Below are 20,859 nucleotides of genomic sequence, written 5' to 3' on the forward strand. Positions count from 1 at the left end.
AAACCAGCTAGCTTCAAGATTTCTCGACTGCAGCTTTTTCAAGGTTTCGTTTAATTTGTTTTTACGAGTTGATGGAAACAACCGTTTAAAAGCATGTTGGCTTAAATGAAGTCAAATAATAATAGAAAGCTGAATCAGTTGTCAGCAACGATTAGCTTTACGTTTCAAATGCTAATTTATTGTTTTGAACTGTGTTGAAATGGATCTATGCATTGTTGAATAGAAAGTGACATCTAGAGGTGGTTCATAGTACTGCACTTTTTGGTTGGGTTGATAATGATTCTTAGTAAATGCTACTGTTTACTTTCGTCAAATAGAGCTGCACAAAACATAGCTGCCTATTATGTTCACTTTGTGGTTTTCCCACCCATTCATTATAAATTACTGGACAAATTTCTTAACCTAGGACGATTAATTCATGGTCAGTAGAATAGCCAGGCTGAATCAGAAAAGTATAGCTGTTTAGTCTGCAATTACAATCCTTTGTAGTTTCCTCTTTTTTTTTTTAAAATGCAGGAAATGTTGCTGCCAATCATGTTGTCCTTCTGTGTTTTCCCCATTCTTTTTCCTGTTCTATGTTGGAAGTTCATTTGTTGCAATTTACTCGCTAAAAACGAATAAGGATGCAGTGGAATGCATGGAGGCTTTTCTCATGCCAGCGTTGTTCTGCCTTCTGCACATTGACACCTGTGTGACGTTTCCAGAGGTTAAACCTGGCACCATGCCTGTACACTTACTCCTTCACGCACCTTTCCTGCTGCTGGAGCATGCATGCCACTGCTGTGCCATGACCCACAATAACTGTTTTGAAAAACTGAACAATTGCTTTAGACAGTAAAAGACAAAAACAATGGGTCTTTTAATAAAAGAATAGTAATTGTGCCTACAAAGGTCCGTACAGTTAAAGCTATGGTTTTCCCAGTAGTGATGTATGGAAGTGAGATCTGGACCATAAAAAAGGCTGATCGCCGAAGAATTGATGCTTTTGAATTATGGTGCTGGAGGAGACTCTTGAGAGTCCCATGGACTGCAAGAAGATCAAACCTCTCCATTCACCAAGAAAAAAGCACACCAAGAACTCAGGCCAATGTAAGTTTCAATAGTGGGAGTAGTCCCTACTCACAAATACAGTGGTGCCTTGCAAGACGAAAAGAATCCGTTCCACGAGTCTCTTCGTCTTGCGGGTTTTTTCGTCTTGCGAAGCAAGCCCATTAGAGGTTTAGCGGCTTAGCGCTACAGTATTAGCGGCTTAGCCGGCTTAAAGATCAGCTGATAAGCGGCTTAACGATCAGCTGATAAGCGGCTTAGCATCAGCTGTTAAGCGGCTTAAAGATCAGCTGATAAGCGGCTTAGCCATCAGCTGATAAGCGGTTTAGCGGCTTGGGAAAAAGGGGGGGGGGAGGAAAAAAACCCTGCAGGAACTCGCAAGACATTTTCGTCTTGCGAAGCAAGCAGATAGGAAATTCGTTTTGCGAAGCACCTCCAAAACGGAAAACCCTTTCGTCTAGCGGGTTTTCCGTCTTGCGAGGCAGAAGAGTCTGTGGCTTAGAGAAGTCCAAAATCAGAGGCAGAAGCAGAGGTGGGGACAAGAGACAGAGATGAGTCTGGCTGGGGAAGACGTACAAGTGTCTGCCCCTCCTGCTGCGACAAGCTCCACTCCTCTGGTCTCCCAGGACCAGAAAAGCATGTATGAAGAGGGAGGAGCAGAGATAGGTGGGTTAGCGGAGGCTCAGATTGCTTGGGAAGAATCCAGAGGAGGAGGAGATGATTAGGCAGCTGTGGGAAAGCAGGGATCTTCAGCCTCCGCAATTGCCCCATAGGGGCAAGACCTATTGGGAAGAGCTGCTGTGCTCATTAGGCCTGGCTCCCCTGGTTTCTGCTAATAAAGAGTTAACTTCATGTACTCCGTGTGATTTATTGCTGGTTGGCTCCCTGAGATCAGCTGAGGAGTGGTGGTGATTTTGTTCCCAATTGCAGCATATGGGTTCAAATCTCCCTGCCCATTGAACCACAGTGGGGATGAAAAACAGGCCCTTCTCCAGTTTTCAGCTGAACTGCACTGATTGAGGGTTTAGATTAGAAGGACCCGATTTTTATCCTGATATTAGCACATTGTGTTGGAAAATAACCTCCTATTCCCCAGCTGATCTGCATGGATCACCTGAGGAGGGGACTTGGCTGAGAAAGTGGCAGTACATGTGTGTAGTTGGGCAGGTGGTTGCACAGGGAAATCGCCCACAACATTTCTAGTGCTCTAGCACATTGTGTGTGCAGATGCATAAGCCCATTCATTCACTCCTGTCTCTGACCTTCCAGCTGGCAATTCCAGAAACTCATTCCCTCCTTTTTCCAGTAGGATTGATGTGTGAAGATAAACTAATTCCACTAATTTTCTCTACTTACACCTATTTACTGGGGATCAGCTTGAGGAGATTTCACCCCTCCCATACACAAGAATCTCCTGATCATCTCCTGATGGTCTCTGCTGACTCTCCAGAGAGAAGGAGGCGTGTCCTGCCTATCTACTTATTCTGCCCAGCAACATATCTGTGTGTGTGTGTGAGAGAGAGTCAGTCAGTCAGTGTATCGGAGAGAGTGAGAGTGTTGGAGATCCTAGAGATAAGATTGCTGTTAGAGCAGCTGCAGACTCTCAGTGTAGCATTGATTTATGCTTAGAATATTCAGCTCTGTATATAGTTTTGTATCATAGTTGTAGTTATAGAATAAAAGGAAGATATTCTACAGAGCTGCTCTCTGAGTGGTTTATACTCTGCAAGACTCTGCAAAACTCTGCTGCGCAACGACTGTATTATTGAGACAGTGAATCCGGTGCTCTCAGCTGTAAGCTGTGAGTCCACAGCACTGTGACCGTTTCCTGTGAGAAGGAGGTCTCTGGCGGTGCTACCCAGCTCGCCTAGCCCAGTCGGGGTTGAGGTGCAAGAGTCCAGTTGGTGCACTGGCTCTAGGGCGATGCTGACACAGCTAACAGGCCTCTCATCACCAGCTTCCCCTCCGGTGTCCTGTTGGCTCCCTTCCAATTTTCCGATAGTGACAAATTGCATGTTGGAAGATCAGCAATTTCACATTTAAACTGTTTAGGAGCTCCTACGTGGATGTAATCCAGATCTACTGACTTGTTAATTTTTAGTTTGTCAGTTGACCCTACAGCTTACTCTCTTGTTATATCCATATGTCTCAGATCTCCTACCTGTAGGAGGTTCTTCAGTAAAAAGTAGGTTCTTCTGTCGTGGTTTGCTACTTGTCCAAACGTTCCTCTGTAAAGACCAGCGGCAGAAAATTCATCTAGTTCTTTTGTAGTTTTACCTGTCCTCTCTTAACAACGCGGGTGGTGCTGTGCCTCTTGGGCTTGCTGATCAGAAGGTTGGTGGTTCGAATCCCCGCCACGGAGTGAGCACCCGTTGCTCTGTCCCAGCTCCTGCCAACCTAGCAGTTCGAAAGCATGGCAGTGCAAGTAGATAAATAGGTACTGCTGTGGTGGGAAGGCAAATGGCATTTTCATGCACTCTGGTTTCCATCACGGTCCTCCATTGCACCAGAAGCAGTTTAGTCATGCTGGCCACATGACCCGGAAAGCTGTCTGTGGACAAACGCCAGCTCCCTGAAAGCGAGATGAGCGCCGCAATCCCATAGTTGCTTTTGATGGACTTAACTGTCCAGGGGTCCTTTTCCTTTTACCTTACCTCTTAACCCTTCCTCACCTTTGTTCTGTAACAGTCTAGAAACAATCCTTGCGACTGATTTCCTGTTTCAGGTGCATTTAAGGAGGCTTGTGTTTTTTGACTTGTCCCACCCCTTCAGCAAAATTCTTGATTTGCATCCCTTATCTTCAGCTTGCATTGTTTTGCCAGGATTTGTGCTCTCCTTTTGTTCTCATTTGGGCAAGAAGACTTTTTAAGTTCAAGGAAGCTTTCTTGCCTTTTATAGCTTCTTTGACTCTGCATGTGAGCCTGAACCACACCGACATCCTCTTGGATGTCATGGTTCCCTTTCTAATCCGTGGAATGCATTCTGTCTGGGCTTATATTATTGAGGCTTTAGAAACTGCCTGAGCACACTGGAGAGATTTAACCTCGACGCTCTCTTTTAACAAATCCTCTTTGTCCTTTAGAAGTTCCCTCTTGAAATCAAATGTGAGAGTGCTGGACTTCTGGGGCAACGTTCCACTTGAGACTCATAGGACTGTGGCTGCTCTTTCCGGTCAGTGTAACAACACTTACATCTTGCACCAGGTTCTAGGTACCCCTCAGGATTAAGCTCTTTGTTGGACCAAGGCACAGTCATTTATTGTATCAACAAATTTGATCTGGACAGAAGCTTGCCCAGTTGATGGGAGGGTAGCTGAAATTGCCCATTATTGCTACAACACACTTTTTTTGGCCACCTCCCTGCTGTCTTCCTACATGTCAGTAATATATGGCCTATAGTATGCCACAAAGACAGGCTCTGGCGGATTGAGTGGATTACACCAATACTGACCAACCAACAATCAAGAAAGTGATCTCTGCATGTGCTGTAGAGGGAAGTGAGGGACAGATGGGGCTCATCAACCCGGGAAGGTAGCCCTTCTAGGAGAAAGAAAACACTGATGCTGAATCTCCACTGCCTTGTAGGACATCATTGGGAGAAGAAAAAGCTAAGGAGTGAACCCTGCACAAATCTGGAGGGGAGTCCCTAAGACGGTTGGATGGCATCTTGTATGCCTCCTTCTGGCAACTCCTGCAGCCCAGCTGATGCCATTGTTCTGTTTTCCTTTGGACCACATCAGTGAGGCCAAGAAGGGGGTCTTGTCATTCGGGCAGCCCAGGACTTCCATAAACACTGCCCAGGCTTTCACCCCGGGAGGTCACTTTGGTGCTGCTAACACAGCGGTTTGACTTCACCCCTGGAGGCGCACTCCATTGTCTCTTGAGACAGACAGATGTCAATAACAGCATAGTATGTCCCCCCACACTAAATTACTTTTTGCGATCAGGTTCTCAGCCACAGTACTTCATTGGAAGAATTGATTTCTCCTAGGTTTTCTGTCTTATTGGATCCTAACACCTCCTCGACAAAAAGAGCATCTCCACTCCCAGATTTGTTCTTCCTTTCCCTTGCTGTATAGCGTTTCTATCCAGGGTTAACCTGCATTCTACTGTTTCTCCTTGTTGCACCAGGTTTCCAGTATGTTTGCTCTCCCTGTGTTCTCATTCCCCATCAAGGACTCTGATTCTCCCCATTTGTCTTGGAGGGTTCTAGCACTAGCATTTATATAGTGCTTCAATGATCTGCATAGATCCGCTGTTTTACAGGAGGACTGGAAAGTTTCCCCCCAGTCATTCATCCCCACAAGACCTCTTTATCTCCTAAGATCTAGCAGCCAAGCACTGCCTCTAGCCTTGGTAGGCCTTCTGTTGAGATATTGGCATGTTCCATGGGAAGCTTTGGGGCTGATACACCAGCTACTGAATTTCCCCATTTTAATGAAGGAGAGATCAGCCTAAATCAGAGGTCACCACCTTTTTGGGGTCCACAGGGGGATGGTGAATGTCACCCCACTGTCCTAGTCAGGTCACTTCCTGGTGAAGTTTGGATTTGCACATCCAATCCTCTCCTGCAGGGATAGCAGATGGATTAAGATGGTCAGGTCCTGGAGACTAAGGGAATCAAATAGATTCCTAAATGCCCTATGGTAAGGGGTGGGGGTGCCAGTAGATGCAACAGGTGATCCTGTTGAATCCCTTGTTGTATTGTGGAACTGTATGGTACGTCAGGCTATTTCCACTGAATATTGGACTGCGGCCATCTCTGTTGTCTTTTCAACACCTACTGAAGACTTTCCTCTTCCAACAAACCTTGTAAGTATGTTTAGATTTTTCCAAGGCTGTCTCTATATTGGAAATGATTTGATTTATTGCTTCATCGCTTGCTGTTTGCTGCCCCAGGCTGCTTTGGGGAGGAAAGGTGAAATATACATTTAATAAACAAACAAATATAATTTTTTTTAAATAGTCTTGCTCACCTCCCCGCACTCCCCCAAAAGACCTTGATGCAATTTGGACTACTTTTGCCCTCTAATCTCCTGGATGTCAATTAAACAGCTTCTGCTCCGCTATGGAAATGAATTTAATTCTGTCCTTATCTTTTGAGAAACATCTAGGTTCTGTGACTAACGCTTCCCTTTTGCAAGGTGCATGTTGCCGCTTGGTTGTGACCATTTTTGAGCCCCTGTCAGGCCTTCAAAGTGCTTTTCCATGCTGCTGTTGCTTCAAGATTAGATTAGTCCAATTCCCTCAGCTGCCTTGCCTGATAAGGCCCTGTGCAAGAGACCCAAGGAGCAGGTGCCAGGTTCTTTGTAAAATCAAAGGTGATTTAACACACTTTCACCAGCTCTGAAATCTTTGCATTGGCTGCCAGTTAACAGGCTTTTAAAATAGCTATGTTAATTGTGCATACCTTTCTGAAGTTTCTCCCTCCGAATAATTTTGAAGTAGATCAACACATCTTGGTAAAAAGGAGCCCAGTTCTTCTCTCTTTTTAAAGAGCAGAATTGTTAACATCATCTGCAAATGGACAGTTCCTTTATTTTTTTGATAAAAAGCCCAGTCTCTGAAATGGTGCCAAACATATCTTAGCTTGATCATCGTTATGTCAGTTTCATCTAGGATTGCAAACATGCTGACAAGGACATTAAGAGTTGGAGCACATTGTTTTAAGAATCGATAGAGGAGCGCTCAGAAGAATTAAGAAATATAAATATAGTATATGTCTGAAATCTCCCCAGAATATTGCCTGCTTGACTTCATCTTGCCTACAATTAGCTGATGGGGTTTTGACTTCTTCCATCTGCACTTAATAACAGGAGCTCCTGCTCTGTTCAATCACTTGTCTCTCTGTCAGTGCAGAGAAGGAGTCGTGCGCTTGTATTATTCTTCCCTGTGGGGTTTTGTGGTCAGGTGAAAGTTATGTATTTTTGTGTATTTATATTGTAAACCACCCTGTGATCCTCAGATGAAGGATGATATAGACATTTTAAAGATAAAAATTATAAGAACAGGTCAAGAAACTAAGTAAGTGAGTAATTTGCTCCAAGGAAGTGAGAGAGTGATCATATAACCTCCATCGGCTCCCAGTACATTTCTGAGCACAATTCAAAGTGTTGGTGCTGACCTTTAAAGCCCTAAATGGCCTCAGCTCAGTATACCTGAAGGATTCAGGTAGGTAGCTGTGTTGGTCTGGCACAGTCGAAATAAATAAAAAATAAAAATAAAATGTCCAGTTTGTTCTGGGTATAAGCTTTTGTGTGCATGCACACTTCTGAAGAAGTGGTATCTGAAGAAGTGTGCATGCACACAGAAGCTTATACCCAGAACTTAGTTGGTCTCTAAGGTGCTACTGGACAATTTTTTTTATTTATACCTGAAGGAGCGTCTCCACCCCCATCGTTCAGCCCAGACACTGAGGTCCAGTGCCAAGGGCCTTCTGGCGGTTCCCTCACTATGAGAAGTAAAGCTACAGGGAACCAGGCAGAGGGCCTTCTCGGTAGTGGCACCCGCCCTGTGGAACACCCTCCCATCAGATGTCAAAGAGAACAAATACCAGACTTTTAGAAGACATCTGAAGGCAGCCCTGTTTAGGGAAGCTTTTAATGTTTAATAGACTATTGTATTTTAATATTCTGTTGGAAGCCGCCCAGAGTGGCTGGGGAAACCCAGCCAGATGGGCGGGGTATAAATAAATAAATTATTATTATTATTATTATTATTATTATTATTATTAATCTGCAACTGCAAGTACACTATTTGTTCTTTAAACTTTAAAAGAGTGTGACTTGCATAGTTTTTATAGGAGGGTCAAGCTGACTTCTGCAAAATTCTGCTAAATGGGAACTAGTTTCCCGCACTGTGTGCATCCTGGGTTGTTGATGCAATCTTCTCACCAGCTCCTCTCAGTGGCTTGCAATAGGAATACAGAAAATACAATTCATGCAGTAAGACAGATTGCCCACACAGCATCCCAGGCATCATTACAAAGAAGCGGCAACAATCACACTGTTAAAAGCTGGAACAGATTAAAAGGTCTGCGAAATTTAAAAGGCTTCCAAAGGATGTCACAGGAGAACTCGGAGGATAGCATTCCATAGAAACCTCTAAAAGAAAAAGCCCTTCCCCTCTCAACTCCCCTTACTCGGCAGGGCTACTCAGAGAAAGATCTGCCTAACTGAATCATTCAAGAAAATTAATTTTCCACCAGCGGTTAAATGAATAATTCTGCACATTGCTTCCTCCCTAGGATGCTGGCACAGACACACTGTATGCTGATGCTGCTTTTAATGGCAGACATCACTTCACAAATGCTATTTGAAGGGTTGTACACTAGACCTGTAGGGGCGTGGGTGGCGCTGTGGGTTAAACCACAGAGCCTAGGACTTGCCGATCAGAAGGTCGCCGGTTCGAATCCCTGCGACGGGGTGAGCGGCTTAGTCATGCTGGCCACATGACCCAGAAGCTGTATGCCGGCTCCCTCGGCCAATAAAGCGAGATGAGCGCGGCAACCCCAGAGTCGGTTACAACTGGACCTAATGGTCAGGGGTCCCTTTACCTTTACCTACACTAGAACTATAGGGATGTGGGTGGCACTGTGGGTTAAACCACAGAGCCTAGGGCTTGCTGATCAGAAGGTTGGCAGTTTGAAGAAGATAAATAGATACCACTCCGGCGGGAAGGTAAACGGCGTTTCCGTGCGCTGCCCTGGTTCGCCAAAAGCGGCTTAGTCATGCTGGCCACATGACCCGGAAGCTGTACGCCGGCTCCCTCGGCCAATGAAGCAAGATGAGCGCCGCAACCCCAGAGTCGGCCACGACTGGACCTAATGGTCAGGGGTCCCTTTACCTTAAAGAAAAGCTGGACTTTCTGGGATCAAATCAGGAACCGGGGCAGCTTCTGTAAATCCAGGACTGTCCCTGGAAAATAGGGACACTTGGACGGTCTGCCCTTTTACATTATGTCCCCCTGAACACTGCACTGTACAATATTCATTTCCATCACAAAGATGACCACTGCTTGTTGTGCTTGCTAAGAGGGCGTGGATGCTGAAGAAGGAAGCCCCTGTTTGCAAGCCAGGAGAAGCGCTTGCATTCTTCCTTTGAGGAGACATGCGATACTTCTGCCTGGAAAGCTTCCACAGCTATCAGGGGATGAAGAGACTAAAGCCCATGTGAAAGGGGACAACCCTCGCGTACACCCATTACGCTGCTCCTGGCTGATTTGTGCTTTCCAAGCATTGGAAATAGTCTGCCAAGGTACTGAGACTTGGTGCTGTGGTCTTTTTTGGATCACAGCAAAGGCCCATTAGTTGCTAACAAGGTCCAGTCAAATCCTCCCAAGCAGGGCATAAAAAAGTGATGGCTTTCTCGTGTTATTTGTTCAGGTAATGAGCTGCTGCAACAGCTTTTCACAGAGCAAAGCTCTGTGAGCAGAAAGGCAGAAAGGAGGAGAACAGCCTGGTGGTGAAAGTAGGGCTTTTTCAGGCCCAGCCAAGATGTCTGTCCTCCTGGGAAAAGATGAGAGGACAAAGAGGCTCGGAGGCTGTCTGGTTGTCTGGCTGAGAAGCACGTTGCTCATTATCAAGGCCTTGCTTCTATGAGAGGTTCCCAAACTCCCTCTCTGCCCAAGGACCACTTGGAAAGTGCCGAGGGTCTTCGCAGACCACTTCATTGCTTTTCTGCTTCGTGGTGGGCAATTGTAATGTGCTGCGCTCGCTAGACACTGAAGTATTTTGAAGAAATTATATGGGATTCAAATTCTAACGCAGTACAAAAACACCACAAAAGCAGCAATTTAAAATGTCATTCAAAAAATATTATGAATATTGCAGTGTGATGGGTGTTCCTGTTGTGTTGAACAAGTTCTTCAATGCTTGGTGCAGTATCTGTCAGCTCAAGTCTTAGGTCCGATTTGGCATTCATCTACTCTGGGTCACTCTATTTCTCTTCCTTGAGCTTTCTTAGCTTCTTCCCCCCTTTCTCTCTGCTTCCTTTGTTCCCATATATTGACTTTCCACTAAAGTGCCCTGTACTATTTCTAAATTTGCATTTATACGCAAACATTTTATGCAAATTCTATGTAATTTTATACAAATTTTATGTAAATATTTGTCTGTTTTTGGCCACCCTACACACTGTCCCAGAAAAGGAGTAATTAACCTACCCAGACAGATAAGCATCCATTTCCTCTAACTCCCTCCCACCCTCTCAGCCACAACACCACACCCTCATTTCTGCAGCATAGGCAAAAAACAACTTCCAAAATATAATTCTATTTAGGCATTATTACAGCCAATTACATCAAAAGGATGTGTTAAGATGCCCTCTTATTGCTAATCCCTGTTTCTTTTCCAGCCTCTGTGCAAATACTTTACCTCAGCACCTATATTTTGCTAGCTACATTTCTTTTGTACAGTGATAGCGAAGTATTCTGCTTTCCAAAATACATGGTCCCATTAATACTTAAAATGGTGTTTACATTTGTAAGAATGCTGAATAATTAAAAATGCACATCTAGCCAACTTAGCAGCAATAACTTCAAATGTAACTTTTATGAGGTACGCTTCCATTATTTATTTCAAGCGCAGCAATAATTATCAACAATAAAATTTAGTAACAAATGTCAAGAAGCTGCTAGAAATCATCTTGTGGCTAGGCAAATACTATACTGCGACTTCTTGTATATTGCATACAGGCGAAAGCTACACAAGAACCAATTGCAGCTGGAAACCAAAAACAAAGTCCGTTTCAGGGGCCTAATCCATCCCTCTGGTCGATTTAATCCGGTTCCCGTGGAAGTATATGTCCTGGGGTAAAATCCTAAAGAAAAGATAAAACCAAAGACCAAACAACTTTGGTTGGCCCTCACGCATGTTCACTTCATCAAATCCGGCCCTCTTTGAAAAAAGTTTGGGCACCCCTGTTACCCACTGTGTTATGTTTTATTATCACATTTTTGTATTGCATTAGATTGTTATAAGATGTACATTTTTTCTTTCTTTAGCTTGTAAACCGCCTTGTGTATTGTAAGACAGAAAGGCGGTATACAAATTAAAAATGATGATGATGATGATCCAAAATGCATGTGTAAAAGGCTAATCACAAGAGCTGAAGAATTCTCTTATAAACTCTACTGCAGTTATGAGTTAGTAGTACACTCTTTAACAGTTAGAGCAGCAGGTATGTTGTGTTGTGTTGCTGCCTGCCTCGGAGTCAGTTAGTCTGTAACAGTTAAATCATGTTAAGATGTTTTGCATCCACCTGCATTGTATAATCCAGAATGCGGCAGCTAGACTGGTGACTTGGGAGTGGCCGCCGAAACCATTTAACACTGGTCCTGAAAGACCTGAAAGGCCTACTCAAAGTGTTGGTGCTGACTTTTGAAGCCCTAAACAGCCTCGGCCCAGTATACCTGAAGGGGCGTCTCCACCCTCATGGCTATTGCAGGGGTCCCTTCCCTCCCTCCTCAAACCCCAAAGAGTGACACTGCAAGGTTACTTGTGAACATATGCAAGACATAGCACCACTCTTGGTCTAGTGTAAAGGTAACGGTAAAGGACCCCTGACCGTTTAGTCCAATTGTGGACGACTCTGGGGTTGCGGCGCTCATCTCACTTTACTGGCCAAGGGAGCCGGCGTACAGCTTCGGGGTCTAAGCCGCTTCTGGAGAAGCAGAGCAGCGCAGGGAAATGCCGTTTACCTTCCCGCCGGAGTGGTACCTATTTATCTACTTGCACTTGAAGTGCTTTCAAACTGCTAGGTGGGCAGGAGCAAGGACTGAGCAATGGGAGCTCACCCAGTCGCGGGGATTCGAACCACCAACCTTCTGATCAGCAAGTCCTAGGCTCTGTGGTTTAACCCACAGTGCCACCCACGTCCCTCAGCTTTTCTTTAGGACACCGCTATTTTCATTACAGAAACGTTGGAGGGTATGGAGTTATGTGACCCCTGACCCAAGGAGATGAGTAACTAGACAACCTTCAGAAGACATCTGAAGGCAGCCCTGTATAGGGAAGGTTTTTTTTTAATGTTTAATGTCTTACTAGGTTTTTAAATATGTTGGAAGCTGTCCAGAGTGGCTGGGGCAACCCAGTCAGGTGGGCAGGGTATGATGATGATGATGATGATGATGGTGATTGAATAGGACATCCCTATTTTCATCAGAGAATTTTTGGAAGATATTAAAGGAAAGAGCACTGAGGTAAGCAATACTCTTGCCTAAGACAGCAGCTTACCGCAAAATGGAGCCAGGATGCGAATTTGATTTCTGCTTCTGGGATTTGCTAACACCCAGTGGCGTAGCATGGGTTGTCAACACCCGGGGCAAGGCAACTAATTTGCGCCCCCTAACCCGTGGATTTTAGCACTTGAGCAGAGAGGTGCGAGCGCGCCCCCCTCGATGTTGCACCCGGTGCGGCCGGCCCCCCCTGCACCCCCCACGCTACGCCACTGCTAACACCCACCATTGTTGTTGTTGTTTGTTTATTAAATTTACTGCCCTTCACCCGTAGATCACAGATTGGTTTATAGCAGTCCCAGCCAACCATTGATCTGCCCCCCAAAAGGTAATACTGATATTGCTTGTTGGAGGAAATATATTTGTATTGAAAAGAGGGGAATGTGTTAGAAAGAAATGACCCAACCACTCTTTAACGAGGTTTTTTATTTTCTTATTAAATGTGTATACTGCCCTTCATCCGAAGATCTCAGGGTGGTTCGCAGCCTAAATATAGAAGATAAAAATACAAAACACATAATAAAATGAAGAACAAAAACAAAACACCACTGGCATGCCTTGATCCCTCTGTGGAAAGATAGGGGGACTGTGACCCTGTCGGTTCTCCACCCCTTCTCTCCTGTATATGTCTATTGTGAAAACTTTGAGCCTATATGTCAGGGAACTTCCATCAGCTCAGAAGCGAGAGGTGGAAGGGCAGTTGGGTTACAGGGAGCCTCTGAAGATCGTGAGAAGCAGCTCTTCCAGGGAGGAAGGAAGCCACGCCTCCAGTGGGGAAGGGGTGCAGGGCTTGGAGGACGCAAGGGAGACCCATAACACTGAGCCTGAGCAAAGCAGGGGGAGGGGAGGCAGGTCCCCCTTGGCCCACGCCCTCTCTGTGCAGTTGGTTCACGCGCAGAGAGGGGAGGCGTAGGATGGGGGTCAAAAGACTGCTCTGCTGGGGAAAGTTTAAGGACCGCCCACTCCCAGATTCTGCTAGTGACTGAGCAAGACATGGAATTGAGACGCTCTGCACTGTGAATGTTTTTGCACCGATAATAAAGCCTTGAAAAGACCAGTGGGGATCGTGTCTGTTCGCTCTGGAGCAAGCACGGCGGCACACACCTAACACTATAGAAGAATAAAAAATTGCAAACAAAGAATTGTGATGCATGGAAATAGCAAATAAGAGGCACTACTAACACTTCCAAGGAAGGGTCAAGCACAAACAGGCAACATTCTCCACCCAAGCAAAAGCATGAGGTCCTTTATTCTAGGATGGGTTCAGGGATTGTCCCATAGTTGAAGAAATGTCTAAGATACAGTTTTAACATGCTCTATGAAAGGTATGACAACCAGATCTGAAGTCTTCAGCCACTAAAGGTAATAATTAATAAGGCATTCAGCTTAGAACAGATATTTAACGAGAAATGGACTTTCTTTTCTCTTCCATTAATAGGAAATTTTGCACAAGGATCTCACCACTGATTTTTTCCATATAGTTATAATTATAGTTTGCGACATCCCAGCTGGTTGCTGTGGGAACAGATATAATTTCACCAACAAAATTAATCACCACCATAATTTTCTAGCAGAGAAGAAAAGCTGAGGAAATATCTATTCAGATGTCTTATCAAAAAAGAGGTAACAGAAAGAAAAATACTCTTTTACTGCAAAAGCTTGCATTAGTTTTCCGTAAAATGTAACAGCCTACAAGACAGTTTCCTACTCCTTGACAGTTTGATAATGAAAAACCGAACGCTGCTGAGATGGAAACACCCTGATATCAGAACATTAGGGTTAAGGATAAATGTTGCAATTTAATGTGATAATTGTCGTTTCTTAATTCCCTACTAACTCCCCAATGAACTGAATAGTTATGTGTCTGATTCATTGTCGCTACGGCTGCTTCCATGCCCAATCATTTCCATGCAATTGGCAGCATTCACTCACTCACTCTAAAGGCTCCTGTTCCCAAATGTTTACATCCCACGATGCACCTCAACAACATATTGGAGAGTGTAAGTTCAGAGTGTGTGTTCAGAGTAAGAGAGCCCCAGCCAATGCAAGGATAAAGTACATACCATGACTTGACCCAAACCATCCATTTAAAACACTTGATCCTCCTCCCAAAGAATCATGGGAATGGTAGTTTGCTAAGGGTACTGGGAAATCCCAGAATTCTTTGGGGGAAACCATGTGCTTTAAATACGCTTTTAAACGATGGTGTGGATCTGCTGCCAGCAGGGACAGTTTTTTCATGGGGTGTTCAGGTAGGGCTATTGCTTAAGCACCAGAAGAGACCTTTCATGGTGCATTGGTTTTCTGTAGGGGCTATGCTGGCAAACAATGATGTAAATGTGAAAAGCAAAATGTAGAAAATGTTTTACTACAGGGCAGGTACCAGAAAATAGGAGCTGTAAATAAGGAAGATGACGAGAATATATGCCTTTGATATTTCCAAAGAAAGATTTAATGGCTAACACACCACCAATTACATGTCTCCTTAATCAATCCAGCAGTAAAATCAGCAGCAACTAGACCCCTGATAACCTTTGAAAACCTCCTCCTAACAACAAAGGGACAGGGCAAAGGGTATACAGTATGCAAAATACTACTAAAAACCCCCGCAAACCCCCTAGACGTAATCAAAAAACAATGGGAGGACGACATAGGCTATGAAATTAACCCCACTCAGTGGACCAGAAAGTGGTCTAAACCTCCCTTTAAATCCATATCAACGAAAAGGAAAAAACTTGCTCTTAAACTCACTTACAGATGGTACCTAACACCAAGGAAACTAGCGCTAATACACCCGGGAACCTCACCAAAATGCTGGAGAGGATGCACCTCCACAGGCACATACCTCCACATGTGGTGGGAATGCCCCCAAATCCAGCTATTCTGGACAATAATCATACAAGAAATATGCAAAATAAATAGGAAGTATTAGAAGTCACCCCAGAACTGGCCCTACTAAACACCTTCCAAGATAACAATGCCCACTCACATCATAAAGAGCTCATAACCCACCTACTCTCAGCAGCCAGAAACATCATAGCCAGACACTGGAGAGACCTGTCAGGAGTAAGCATGGATCAATGCTATCAAATAATATGGGAAATAGTGTTATTAGAAAAACTAACCAACAAACTGAAACTGGCATGGGGACAAATAGAAGAAGATGCCTTCACCCCGGTATGGCTCCCCTTTATCACATACGCAGCCCAACAAGACAAAGAGAAGAATCCACCAACAGTATATGAATCAATATGGCTAACCTGACTCAAACATACACACACACCTTACTCACACATGAAAACAAAGTTAACAAACAAATAACCACACCCTAGGCCAACCCCAACCTCTCTCACCGCCAAAGGAATGCAAGCGAATGCTGACACAAAACCCCACACATACATTAAGTAAAATAGAAACATCGCCACCCAACTCCATCCCTACCCCCACTCACCATTCCCCCCTTCCCCCCTTTTTCCCTTTCTTCCTAATGTAACACCAATGTCTCAACAAATGAAACTGATCTGTAGAAAATGTAACTTGAAAAAAGAGACGTTGCACATACTTTTGTAAACCAAGAAATCTTTAATAAAAAATACGTTTTTTAAAAAAAAGAGATTTAAAAGACTTACCGCTATTTTGAAAAGTCCAAAGGTCAATTGAAATGGTTTCTGCCTAAAATACATCATATAGCACCGCAGCGCCTATGCCTTAAAATTAAGCCATAGTTCAACTCCCAGAGAGAGAATCTGATTAATAGTCAGAGACAACATAACCCATATCCATTATTTATTTTTGTATCAGAAATGGGTTTGGGGTTTTTTTGTAGCACTCCAAATAATGTACCAATTGAATTGGGTGTCATAACATCTGAAAAAGAAAAGCTCTTCAGAGTCTGATGGTTCAAAATGGATAGTTAGTTGTTTTTTTCACGAGTTGCTCTGGACTGGAAACAGTTTCACCTTGGCTAGACAAGCTGTAAATCAAAAATTGCACCTATCAAGTATTTACATGTTTTCATTTTGTATCTCCCATTTAAATGCAAATTCTGCCATTTAAACAGGGTCCGGATGTGCTTTATTACGCTACAATTACAGTTTCCCTCCTCACCAGACCTCACTGTAATAAGGTCGTAGGTCATTTCTCCCTCAAGCCCTCAGCAAATGCAACTGAAATTAAGAAGTCATCATCTGCTGCGTTTGTGAGTGATACACATTTGCAGTAACCACTATGAAGAATGAGGAGACAGGGGGAAGCCATTGAAATAGTTGACCTCCTGTTCTCACACAACCAAAATAATTATCATAGATACTTTGCATTTACTTAACCGAAAGTTGCACTCAGTTGAGAACTGTGGGAAAATGGAAGGGGCTTATTGTTGCTGTTAGGAGAAAAGGCAGTGTGGTGCAATGGGCCCGAAGTTGCAATCTCACACACCCATACGAGGGAGTAAGTTGTGTTGAACCCAGTGGGACTTCTGAGTGGACTGCATAGGATTGTGTCATGAGTAAAGGGGGGGGGGAGTTTTATATGATTTGAAGAGAAATCAGAGTTGCTTATATTATTGAAGACAAAGTTGATATTGTCAGGAGCTCGTCCTACAGTCGAGTAGGACCCTGGCAGAGACACATGCCTGACTGGCATGTTCACTCTCTCCTGGTCAATTGTTCAGGAGCTTCAAAAGCTTTCTTCAGCCCGAACATCACAGTGATCGATGCCAACAGACATCGGCACACTTAGGGATCCGCAGAGTCTTCGCAGCTTGTATAACAGACCTCAGCAACTCAGCATTTTGGCTAATCTACTTTATTTACATATAAACACACACAGAGCACTGCAACATGGCTCCCTCTCTCTCTAGCATCAGACAGCAGAGAAAAAGAACAAAGGACAATAGTCCCACTTCACGGAACACAGTAACACAAACATCCTGTCTCCGTGACTTCCCACTCTGTGGAGTCAAACCATATAATGTCATGTGAAAGACAAAAATCCCATGACTGCAATCACGGAGCAGGAATTCTAACAGATATGTCTCATTAGAAAAACAGCAACATCACTAACATTTATTAATAACAATAATTACAGAATACCCCCTGGACTTTCTGTATGAAAAGGAATTAATTCAAGACATTTGGGTTGGAAGATTGGGAAATAGTGCCTAACAGAAAGTAGATCAGTTGGATGTCATTCTAGGGTGAATATTAAAAACAAAATATTTTATGTAGCTGACAGATGGAAAATCAGAAGTTCCTTCCTTCCTTCCTTCCTTCCTTCCTTCCTTCCTTCCTTCCTTTTCTCTCTTCTCTCTTCTATCTGTTCTCTCTTCTCTCTTTTTCTTCTGCTCTGGGCTGCTTTTGAAGTCCAAGGATTACACACACATGAAGGTAGTGGATAGTTGATGAAAGGAACCTAAAAAGGAAGACCTTCCAGCATGAGAGAAGAAAGGAAAGCTGCCAAGTGAGAGCTGGGAAGACCCTCTACTTTCTGTGTGAGACAAGGATTAAGAAATATCTTTGAGAAAGGACTCTGCATTTTCTTTTTCTTTATTTTCTTTAGATTAGTTTCTTTTATCTTACTCCATCATCAAAATGCTTCAATAATCTCTTCTTAGTATTTCTGTGTGTGTAAAGGATTGTTCTGTGAGCTACAAATCAAGAAATTATATTTCACTGCTGCCACAAGATCACTAGGTGATCTTGCACATGCCCTATCTACAATGTGGGTAGAATAACTGACCTACCATACAGATTATTATAAAACAATATATGCAAAGCAGCTGGAGTGGCTAAAAGCACTAAACAAATACAAAGTTTATTTCTTATCGAAAGCTAAGGATGTATTCTATAGTTCGACAGGCATGTTGCACAGAACTGCTTACAGGAAAAGATACACACCACGCAATATATAACGGGTGGTGAAATTTATTTTGGTCTGAGGGCCACATTCTCTCTGAACAACATTCTGGGGGCCATTTGCCAGAGGGACACCAGGGGGGAAAGTGGGCAGTGCAATGAATGTGCATTTTGACATTGCACAGTGGTCTACTTTTTGAAGGCACACCCACCCTTCTCTATCCTCCATGCAGGGAAGCAAGGTCCACTCTTAAGAGTTCAAGAACATATTCCATCCAGGAAAAAAAATATTCAAGGGTTGTGGGGCAAGCCAGGAAGGCAGGGCAGGAAAGTCTTGAAGGCCAGTTGGAGAGGCATGGAGAGCTCCTTTTGGCACTTAGGCCTGCGATTCCCCACCTCTGGTACATAATATTGTCAGTTTGCATTTCTTAGTGCAGAGAGTATTGAGCTGATGTCTAGAGATCTTTCCTATTGTACTTAATTCAAGAGGGTTCTGGAAGCTTCTCTGTGTGAAAGAAGCAAGCAGAAGGTTCGTGATGTTTGGGTTATTCCTTCAGAGAAGCTGAGTACAGCTGGCTTAAACTGGTTCTGCTATCTCTTCAGTCAAGGCCTGGGTTTCATTTTCTCTTTCTATCTCTCTTCCTTCTGGTGTGGTGTTATGTATATAGTACGCTTAGTGTTAAGGTTTTAGACTTACTATAAGTTATTGTAAGTTTAAGTTAAGTCTGCTGCAACTAGATTTCTTATGGACGGTTCTAATCCTGAATGCATTGGATTTGTGACCATAATGCTCATTTGCCTTCAGGAGCAGTAAAGCTCTGCTGGATTAAATATAATTGCCTCTGGTCTATTTACTGGGAATCCTGCAATGTGTTTAAGTTTTTACTCTGCTAACTATACATTGGAAACTGCTCTGGATCAATATTGAGTGGAATTCCGTGACAAATATGAACAGTAAAGAACAAGAGTCTCTGAGAGGGAAGAGTCGCTGCATGTTGTCGGTCACCAGAGAGTAAGCTTCAGGCCAGCTCCCTTGCTTTAGGAGTCACTAGGGCAGATATGCTGCTTTCTGTGGATTTCATTTTGGGACGATTGGTTTCATAATACTCAAAATCCAATTATACATATTTTCAAAGTCAGCAACATCTACATGATACGCGTTTTCACAAAAAGTAGAGCAGTAAGCAATGAATCTTGTATAATAAAGAAAATGTCCCGGTATTTACCATTCCAAAATATTGTGAATAAAACTAATATTTCAATAAACGTGTTTGTCTGCTGTCTACCAGGCATTATTTTATAGCAAGTTAATTTGGATAAAATGGCCATGTTCCATATTCTCCTGGACCATTCAGATACTAAGAGGGAAGCTCTTCACATACAGTCTGCTGTTATACATACGGTACTTTTCCGTGTATAAGACTTACATTTTTTACTGGAAAATTAAGTTTAAAATCGTGGGTTGTCTTATACATGGGTAGTGCCTAGGGATGACATGGGATTGGTTGATACTGAGAGCCGGAGATGGTCTGCAGCGTGTTATTGGTGTATGCGGCCAGGGGTGGTGTTGATTGGGTGTTGCTGCGGCAATTGTGCGGGCAATAGGCTGCTTTTGCCGGCGAGGGGACAGACGTTAGGAGTGCGTGAGTGTCAGCGTTGGCCAGGGGGGTGAGTGAATTTTGGCAACCCCCCTTTAAAAAGCTCAGCAACTCTGTGCAATCGTCCGCTTTCCGCTTTCTTAATTTTTAGTCCCACAAAATAGGGGGTGTCTTATACATGGGGGCGTGTTATACACAGAAAAGTACGGTATTTTAGCAGTCAGAAGTAGGCTCACAACAATTTCAAGATCAATTTCATTAGTCAAGTCTTTTACATAACGTAACACTATTCTGGGATCATTGTTGGCACACGTCTGTCTTGAGAGTCAAGACTGCTAAGCTTTTTGAATCCCTGTATGGAACTATTTCCTTCTGTGTCCACCAACTTAGGAGAGAAACAATTCAGCGAATGCTACCAATTTCATTGCCTAATAATGTGATAGAACATTAGGAAACCCCTCGTCTCCTTTTGTTACAGTATCTTTTTATATATTGATGTCCCCTCTTAACTACTGCACTTCCAGCAGTGAATGAGATCGTTATGACACAAAATAAACATGAACTTCTTGCTAGCCTGTCAAGCACTTTGTTTAATTCTGCATATTTGGAAAAATAACCGGTGGTTAATCAAAAGGAAAATGCAGTGGAGGCTATTGAACGGTACTCTGACCCCGCAGTCCGATGGTCCCTGGTGTATTCATGTCCAGAGACCTGACAAAACATCTGTGGGAAGGCTAAGAATGAAAGCAAGCTGTGGCTTTTTCACGGGGCTCTATTGTCCTTCTGGCGCTGAATGGCTGTTACTGCTGCAAGTGCACTTCCGCTTTCTATGTCCCTGTTCACAATGGCTCCCCAGCATCAACAATGTCTACTCTCAGTTCCATAGGCATGGGAGCAGATGTTGTGGCCTTCCTTTATGTCACTTGACATTAGAGAGCTATGTTGCTCTCCTGCAGCTTGTACAGGGAAGCAGCCCTTCCACTTCAACGGGGATGTATTTGTCAAAAGTTATCAAAGGAATAATCAAACAGAGCGTATCTGAGTCCAAAATAACAGATTCAACTATTGGAAGCCGATAATTAGACCAAGCTTAAGTTTAATGAGTTAATTAAAGCTGCTTGTCTCTGT

This window comes from Podarcis pityusensis, assembly GCF_964106645.2.
Source record: "Podarcis pityusensis genome assembly, chromosome: 17".
Classification (NCBI taxonomy): Eukaryota; Metazoa; Chordata; class Lepidosauria; order Squamata; family Lacertidae; genus Podarcis; species Podarcis pityusensis.